Source organism: Camellia sinensis, mitochondrion, assembly GCF_055761805.1.
Source record: "Camellia sinensis mitochondrion, complete genome".
NCBI lineage: Eukaryota > Viridiplantae > Streptophyta > Magnoliopsida > Ericales > Theaceae > Camellia > Camellia sinensis.
In genome coordinates, this window is record NC_043914.1 from 140,001 (window position 1) to 150,000 (window position 10,000).

Here is a 10,000-nt window from a genome sequence, read left to right on the forward strand (position 1 = left end):
AAAGTACAGGTCCCAGGTCCGCCCTTTGAATATGAGCTCTCCTGTGAGATGATCCCAAATCATTCTCCAACCAGCAGTCAGGCCTAATATCAAAGGCATCAGCCGCAGCAGAAGCTAGGTTCTATCATTCATCCGAGGGCGTTTAGGCTCTTTAGTGCTATACTCGCTTTCCCATCGACCTTTCTGTGTAGGATTTCCATCTTAGTTGTCAGACGCTATCTTTGCCTATCAGACTATGCAGACCTAAAGTCTGACTTTGATTATTAAATACAGTTATGGAGTTTCCCTGCCTAACCTAGTAGATGGAGTGGTGCCCTATTATGCGCGATAACACGCAAATAAAAAAATATTGTACGAGAATAGTCCGCTCATTCTCTGCTCTTTCTTTCGCTCTTTTTGAGTGAATCCGCCCACGGGATCTATTTTGTTCCAGACACCCATAGGGATAAAAACCTTTATGCTTCTTGCTTGATAAGTGAGTTTGCTTTCCCTTTCGGCTAGTCTTCAATCATGAGGAAAGCTGACCCCATAAGTTGGGCATTCCTGCGGACACCGTCCCAGTTATCTGGATCGGGAATGAAAACTAGACGAATCCCATTTTGAAGAAAGAATTCCCCTTCTTTTCTTGCCTGTAGGAAATAGGCAATAGAAAAAAGATTAGAGGACTCACTTGACGTTGTGTATAGCGTAAAGAGCTCTTTTTAGGATCAAAATACGCTGTTTCCTCAAGTCTGATCCTTTTGAACGAACTCTTATGAGTGGAAAGACTGATTCGAAAAATCAGTCCCAACAGTTGAGGCGAGAAACAAAACCTAACCTCTGATTTCACCTCTTTGAGTCCTCAACTTCGACCACTTTACCATGGAATGTTTTCTGTGACCCATCCTTATTTAAGATAAGCGCTTTCAAGCTTCCTTGCCATTGCGATTGAAAAGGTTTGTTTAGAGTTGGATTAGCTGACCCAACCACAGCCAAGCGTGGAAATGGTTGGAATCTTGTGACTGCGCGCAAGGGCTTAACTTATTTCCTTCAAATACTACTTTGAATAGTGCTTGCCCCTCTGAAAAGAAGGAAACTATTCTCTACCTCCCGCCCAACCCACTATCCATAAACGTTGATTGACTTATTTCACCTTTAGAGCTGACGACTTCCACCTGGAACTGAAAGGATTTTGTTTAAGATCTTACCCCTCCAAAAGGCTTCCCACATCAGAAAGACTACAGGAACATTGTTTCAATCTATCCACTTTGCCCTAACAGCAAGCAGGACTGGACTAACCAGCTCTACTCACTTGCTTCCAACAGTCAAGCTATTCTATCGGGTCTTCCTCACTATTTTTTAATAAAGTAAAAATAAACTTAAAGCAAGCTGAGAATGAAATAGTCGGATTTGCAGAAAACTGCTTACTTCAAGCGCAACACTCAACCTTCCCGCCTTTTAGAGGAGGTGATGCACCAATCATTTGTTGTCCTGACACATTTGATTGATGTATTCAGGAGTCCTAACACCCCGCTCTTCACTAACTGAGAGCAAATCCCCGTCGACAAGATAGCCGGTAAAGGGAGAGTCCGTAAACTGCCTGTACGTCTTTCCCGAGAACGAATTCAAACCCGGTCTGTCACCCGAAAAGCCATGGAGAACGAAGGCACGCTCACGACGGAACAAACATCTGACACAGCCGCCGAGATAGCCATGCTCAAACAGAAGTTGGAAGAGATGACAGTCCTCTATCAACGTTCGGTGGCTAACCAGAAGCAACCGCTACTCCCAGTCTCGGAGGTAGCGCCCTCTTTCGTTCCACCGCCCTCTTCAGCATTCACCTTTGGGGCAGAATCCAGTAATACAGCGGCCGGTTTTGGACCTCCAACACAGGATCCATTACAAGCCTTTTTGCCTTCCGCTCCTCAAGTCCGCTTTGCACCACAATCTGTACAACTACCTCAAGGGTCGGAAATGTTACAAGTCCCACCCCCCTCAGTTGTACCACCAGCATACCCTCAGACTTTTGGTCAGGTTGAGTCTGAGACAGAAGGTTTCTCACGCCCGCCAAGGGGCATCTCCAAATGACAAGAACGACGACCTAGCCCAGAAAGTGCATGCCATGCAGAGCGCCATCCAATCCATGCAAGGGCTTTCCATGTACGGGAGCATCGATTTCAGGCAATTATGTTTTTCCCGGATCATCCACTTCCTCCAAAGTTCATGGTACCCGACTTTTCCCAGTTTGATGGCACGGGGAACCCCATTTCCCATCTCAAGCTTTACGCCGGTGCTCTCTGTGGGTACGCACATGACAGTAAGCTGTGCGTGCAACTTTTGCAACGAAGTCTCAAGGGCTCAGCCTTGCAGTGGTTTGCCCAGCTGAACCTACAAGAAATCCGTACTTGGCCTGACTTGTCAAATGCATTTCTCACCCAGTACAAGTACAACTGCGAGCTGACTGTAGACCGCTGTGCTTTAATGGAAATGAGTCAGAAGTCGGGAGAGTCGTTCCGAGAATATGCCCTCAGGTGGAGAGAGTCGGCCTCCCAAGTGCATCCACCCCTCACCCAATCAGAGCATTCTCAGCTCTTCCTCAAGACCTGCCTATCAGAATACTTGGAAAGGATGTGCTCCAGTGTCGGACAAGGTTTTACTCAGATCATAGCCGAAGGGGAAATGATTGAGGCTGGCCTCAAGTCTGGTCGTCTCACTGAACGCTTTTTGTCAAGGAACGAGGAGAGTTCATCCTCCTACGTAAACAAGCTGCGGTTAAGAAGCCAGAGAAGAAAGAGGGGCAGGTATCAACAATCTTACCTCTGATTCAGTATGGAGGAAGCCAGTACCCTCCGTTTCAACCAGCTCTAGTACAGCCGAATCCTGTTCCACCAGTACAGGCAGCACCCGTGGCGCCGCCACCCGTTGCAGCTCCCATTGTCAGGGTTAATCAACAAAGGCAGGCCAACAGGAGGGGTCGCGTTTTCACTCCCATGGCCATAACCTACGCAGAAGCCTTCAATCGTCTACAGGCTGCAGGACATGTAGCTCCGATTCCGGCACAGCCCCCACAAATTCCTCCACCCCGAACTCACAATCCCGACTACAAATGCATCTACCATTCGGGACAAGTTGGGCATGACACCGAGAATTGCTATGCACTCAATCAAGCATCGAATTCAAGACTTGGTCGAGTCTTCTGCTGTGGGAGCACAATGGGTTACTCCACCGGGGCAACCTAATGTTACTACCAACCCACTTCCCAATCATGGAGGGGTGAATACTCTAACCGACGAAGAAGACTTCATCGATCACGGCCTTTTCATAGGACCTCCTGGCGCAGTAGTATCAATCACGATGGAACAACCTGTGGAGGACGCCTACACCCGCTATGCTCGAACTCAAGACTGGGTGAATCCCAACGTCCGTAACATCATGGACGGAATGGGGTTTGATCCTACCAGAGGTTTGGGTATAATGCAGCAAGGCATTGTTGAGCCTATTCAAGCTTCCACCCACAAATGTCGATTCGGAACTGGGTATCGTCCTCGTTTTGGTGAAGAAGAATAATTCAGAAAGTCCAGAGCCCGGTCTGGTCTGCCTTATCAACTGACCATGAGCGGCTACTTCTGCAAGGAAGGCTCTTCTGAACCACTCAGCGGATATCAGGTCTACAATACCGTTCAGGCCCAAGGATGGGGACCCGAATTTGACAAAGAAGACGGCTTTGAACCCCCTCAGAAGACCAACGTTCCCCCTAGTCGTAGCCATTCAATTGGAAGAACTTGACCTGGAGGACAATATGATAGGCATGGCAGGGTTTATTCCCCAGTTGGACCCACGCAGAGCTTCACGTGCATCAAATGTGCAGAGAAAGATGCTCCGTCCACCGACACTTCCGGTTGACTTACCCTTTCTGGGAATGATGACCCAGCCACAGTCAATCCAGCTCCCATTTCTAACATCTACTGGGACACATCAAACGACGGCACCGGAAGTAGCATCTGTCTACCTGCCTTTCGAGCAATACGGGCCGTTAATGCCTCAGCCGGTGAATCTCCTGTTCATGGCACAACAGGGAGTCACGGACACTCATCGAGTTCCCTGGAACTATCCAATCATGCCCGAGCCAACTGAGCCATCGCCTGTTGTTGACGAGATAGACCCGCTCAGGACGTTGTTATACCCCTGAAGTGCTCTTCCAGCGCCTCATAGTCTTTACATAGTCTTTTTCGTACACCTGTAGAGCTGCTCATCAAGAAACGTCTCCCAAGTCGTGTTCCAACCAGATGACTCCATCTCTCTCTTGGATTATGTCCCGAATCCTCAGAATCGGTGTCTGATGGTCTTCATCTCCGCTGGAATCTTAACTTGACGTCTCGGCTTCCTCCTTCGATCCGTCTTGCAAGTGCAGGGTAACCCTAGGCCGGATCTCTACTTCATCGACTGTGTGCTTGCCGCCCAATCCTTCCCAACTCTGGCCGCCTGTAGCTAATGTTTTCCCAGTAGCGTCTCGTAAGCACCTTCGTGCTGAGCCGCCTTAACTAATAGGGGCACAAAAGTGGATGTTAAACTAAAGGTGCCTCAATGGTTCTGCCTTAAAAACTTCTCCAGCGGCTTCACTGGTCGCTGGTCTGCCATTAAGAAAGAAGAAAACAAAAGCCAGGGAGTTCATCTTGGCAGAGTGACCCAGGATACCCAGATCCGGATAAAGGAGGCACACTGTCCTCACTGACTTTAGGAGAAGCAATGACTTGCTAGCTCAGAGGAGAGCGGCATATTAAGCGACAACTTATGTCGAAGAACTGGCCTCGGGGATATATGAATTAGTAGACTAATACAAATAAAGCACATCAGCAGCATCGACATACTACCAGAGCTAGGACGAGGGAAGCTCAAGAACTAGCTACTAGGATTGGGAAAGGACTGACTCCCTTCCTGGATAGGAAGCCCTACTCTCTTACGCTATTTGGAGGACAAAGAAGAGCACGCTGTCCTTTAGGAACAAGAGCGCACTAGTCTGGTACAAGACTTTTATGGCACAGAAGGGGACGCTACTCTAAGAGCAGTCTTACACAGGAGATGCACCAATGACGGCCTATAGGAGATAGCAGAAAGAAAGAACAACGAAGAAAAGCACTTGGAAGAGTCCTGACCTCTGGAAGAAATCAAAGAAGACGGCGGGGTCCGGGCTTGGCTCGAATTGACCCCTTGGGTTACGGGGGAAACAAGAAAGAAGGCAGAAAGGGATTTCAGCGCTTACCTCGGCTCCATGAATGGCCGTTAAATCGTACATAACTGATTGTCTAACGAAAGAAGTTGGCCTTCGGAGAGAGGCTCCTCTACTATCTTGACTTCTCTTTTACCCTAGCTCAGGAGAAAGAGGCACCAGGAGAGAGTCTATAGAAGTTAAGCCTGCTTTTAGGGAGCTAACCGGCTGCTGCTTGTCCTATAGGAGACAAGCTACCTGGGACGGGAAGTATATGCTTCTTGCTTTGGAGGGCAGGACGAGAACCTCTTTCTTTGACTACCTTTTAGTTTAGTAATAGAGCAACCCGGAGCTTGGGGCACCTTAGCTCGACTTACAGTACAAGGAAAGAGGCTGCTTTAGACTTATTCATGAAAGAACACGACCCTGCCTTTGTAGTTAAAAACAACAGACTGAGGACGGGGGCTCAGTCCGAGATAGGAGAACGAACTCACCTAACAAGAGCAGCAAGCCAGAGCTTATCCCTATCCAACATAGGAACTCGGAGAGTAACCCGACGTCTCTTCTTGCCCACCCTATCATAAACCCATATATTGATTTTATCGCTACGCATATAATCCTGCACAGTTGTGAAGTACGGTACACTATACTGCACTGGTTTACCCAAGAATGAACAAATCCAACCGATTAGGTTAATCAACTTCATTAAATTGACTATGTCAGGATATTTATTTTTCCAAAATACTTGGAAAAGTAGAGCAATCTGATAGTAATCCTTAAAACTGAGCAAACCACCATAAGCATCACTAATATCCTTAGTCACCGTTATAATAGTCTTACCATATATCAATGGCATAAAGACTTGTTTGACAAGCTTTCTCGTTAACAGAGATTTTATGATAGCATACTTCTCATTATCCAATCTTGAATGTAAGAACACCATAATTTCATCTTTCAAACAAGAATACAAATCTTGGATTTCATTCGAAGGAGACGGAATCAGATTCGTTCGCCTAGCCATTTCTGTGTTAAGCAAAAAATAACTCATGATTTGATAAGCACTCGCAGATGCATCTTGAGTCACTGGAACCTTACTTAAACCTATAATTCTATCCTTAGGAGTCACTCTATCGTTAGACAGAATCTTTGATAGGAACTGAAATGGATCACTAGCCTGTACTGCAAAGTCAATTAAAACTTTATCATAATCAGATTTAATCACATCTAGATTATCTATATACCATTGATAAGCTTCATCTTCCGTTTTAAATTTCTTAAACTTAAAGGCAGCTGCAGATGCTAAGCATTTTCTAAATTCTTTCGTATCATCATCATTTTCATTTCTTTCAGGGTCTTTAGAAAATTTAATCAAACTTTTAGCTAAATCACGCTCGTGAAAATGCAATACACCAGCGCGGTAGATTCTACCACGGAAGTCCATGAAAGCCGGCAGATAAAATGTATATTCATCGTATGCATCCGCAAGATTTAATACGAAATCTTCATACCTAGCTTGCTGCATCCGACTAACTAATTCCTTTAACAAAGCATTAATGTTAGACACATTCTTCACACCAGTGGTGTCATTGAAGAAGCAGGACCTCAATAGGTCAGATACTTCTTCTAGATTCACACGCGCTAGTTTTCGATTCATAAAAAGACCCACTTCTTCTAAGTAATCCCGATTCTTATTAATAAACAATAAGAATTCGGAATTTATCATAAATGCTTGTGACTGAAGTATATTCAATATATAACACACATCTTTTGGATTACTCAACTTGATATAGAAATGACTATAGTCACGAGAAGTTAATACACGAAACCGATTATAAATTTCTGCCGTGTGGGCGCATAAGTAACCACCTGAAATATCATCTAACGATGAAGGGTTATCTACCGTAGATGTCCAATTCATAGGATGGTAAACCATAGGAAGATTGAGTTTAACAGGAAGGAGATTTAAGTCAAAATTGCATATAGCGTAACAATGTAATGGATAATAACCCGTCTTCTTAGACTTAGAAACAACTGGTAATGTAGCCGTATGGCTTCTCTCAGTTGTCAAACTAATCAATTTTCTTTCAATCAAGAACTCTAACAAGCTTTTACCGATAGCATAATTATGCCTAGTTAATTTATTATCTGGCTTGAGATATGACTTACCAGTTTCTTTCTTACTACCTTCTTTTTCATTAACTGCAGCTGTTTTTTCGACATTACCTGCTTTCTCTTTCTTCTTATTATGCATAGAAATAATATACATTGCATGATATCGTACATGAGAATCAATCTGTTCGATCAAAGTAGACACTCTAACGATTGATAAATCCTGTATATTGTTGAATACAGACCCTAGTACATGAATTAATAAAGCCTCAAGAGTATATTGACTAAATACATGAATATAACTCAATTCAATTTCAGATAGGCCACACTTCTTTTGCTTTAGATATTCCTTAGCTGTTATACCACCTTTATTAATGATTTTATCGAGCATCATCGTAGAATGTTTAAACACATTATTTTCATCAAAATCCATAGTATGCTCTTCGATGGCTAACTGTAAAATATAAAGTTGATGAGCCTTCATAGTTTTACAACTTTGTTCCTTCAACTTATTAAGAACTGAATACTGATAAGTTTTAGTATTAGATTTGATGATTTTATTTTCTACAAGATTACCCAACTTATCGTTGAAATTATTCCAGAACGCAGAAAGAATATCATTTTGTTTACTGTTATTAGCATTACCAGCATAAGATCGTACGAAAATTAGTATTTTGCAGTTTCCGGCACTGCAAAGCCGCATCATAATTGATGGTGTTCTTTTCATTTTAATTTTTTTGATTTCTTTTGTTGTGTGCAGTCCTTCTGTATGTAGAACATTGGCTCCAGAGTCCAATGGGTGCACTCTGACCGTCCCCAGTCCAGTTGGAACAGAAGTCACCAGCTTTCATTGGCGGGAAGCTGACTGAGGTCTTCCTAGTTGACGACAATGATCAACCTGTCACGACCGTAGTGGGTCAAATAGAATGAATCCTATATGTTCATTATATTTGTTTCTTATCCCATAAGATGGATAATATCCCCGTATTGTGGTATCGGCCGTACCTACCTAGCTCCTCGTTGGTCCTTCTTTCACTAATAAGCCCGGGCGTATTCAAAAGGAAATTATTATTCGTTAGTTATTTGAGCCAACGTACGATGGCACGAGTTAGCTTGCTATAACGTACGATGACACGGTTTTTCAACGTACGATAACACGGTTTTTCAACGTACGATAACACGATTCAAGCATTTCCGTCGTTATTTGAACCAACGTACGATGGTACGATGGCACGGTTTTTCAACGTACGATGGTACGGGTTAGCTTGCTATTTAGAACTAGTGGTGTGATGCCTTTCGTTTCGATTTCAACGCTTTTATTAGATCGCTCCTTGCGTTCCCTTCAGTTGCCTTCTTGCGGTCCTATAAGACTACCACCTTTCTTTTTCAAGGTTGAGCTTTTTCAATTGAAGCTAATGCTATGTTGCCCTTCCCTTGTTCAAGAGACTTTTAGCTACCGGCCCAAACAAAAGAGATTAGCCTCTTGATCGATCGATTGATTGGATCGAAGTACGAAGGGGTTGATAGTCCCGTCTGCTAGGCTTTTCCGAACTTCCCTTCGCCTTTCTGCCCGTGAAATCCTTTTCTTCTGCTTTTTCCCAACATCCCCATTCTTTAGTATTGAAGCATCTATTAGTTAAGGGGGTTCCAAAGAATCATCCGAACATTCTGAGATAGGGTTGTCAAATGGGGGAAGAGGAACGAGAGGCGCCCCTAAGCTTTCCGGCTCACTAGTAGGTGACGAGGGGATTTCTAAAAAGGGGGTAATTTCATCTGCCGATGCATTCGTTCGGATACATTCTTCCTTCTTCACCTTTTCAACCCACCCTTACTAAAAAAGCGAATTTGCCTCTTCCTGGTAATGAATTGAGCGGCAGCGAGGAGGTCCGGTTCCATAGTGATTTCGTCTGCTTTTGGAACTTCGATTCCTGGGGGCAAAGAAAGTGACTCCGGAGTTTTGAATTCTCAGAACCTCCTTCGAATTACAGAACTTGAGGGGGTCTCACAGCCATCTCTCTTCGAGCGGCAGTGCAAGCTCGGATGGTGTTAGCGCTGGCAGAAGGTCCTGGATTAGTTTGTACCGGTGTAGGTCCCCGAGTGGTGACTTGTCCCCCTTGATGTTGTGGCATTGGATTAGTATAGATCCCCAGTAGCTTCAGTGACATTGGCGGCTTTCAGGTATGCCTTAACTTCGTTCCAATTGATACGATTTTCATCATTCATGTCATAGATGACATCACGCAAAGTCTGACACTCTTCGATGGTATGGCCTGCGTATCGGTGAAATGGACAGAACTTTAAATAGTCGAGACCAGGAGGCCAGGGGAGTGGTTTATCTCTGGGCAGAGAAATGGCTTTCCAGGTCAGAAGGATGGAGAATAGGTAGGAATGGGTAGGGGTAATGGATGGTAGTGAGCTCCATTGGGTCCCCAGGGTCGCTTGGGAGCACCTTGTTGCTGCTGAGGATCATAATTGGCCGGGGGCGCAGCGTTGTTATAAGCGGGTCTGGGCGGAGCTTGCGCTGGGTTTTGCGATTGCGATTGGGTAGGAGGGGTTTGAGTGGGTTAGGGGACGGCCCCGGCCCCCTGGATGGCTTGCTGATTCCGGGTGCTCTGTTGTCTCTGTGCATTCTGCTGTGCTTGAACCGCATTAATTTGATTCGGACTGATGGTAACCTCTTGAGTTGGCTGCTGGGTTCTTAGGGTA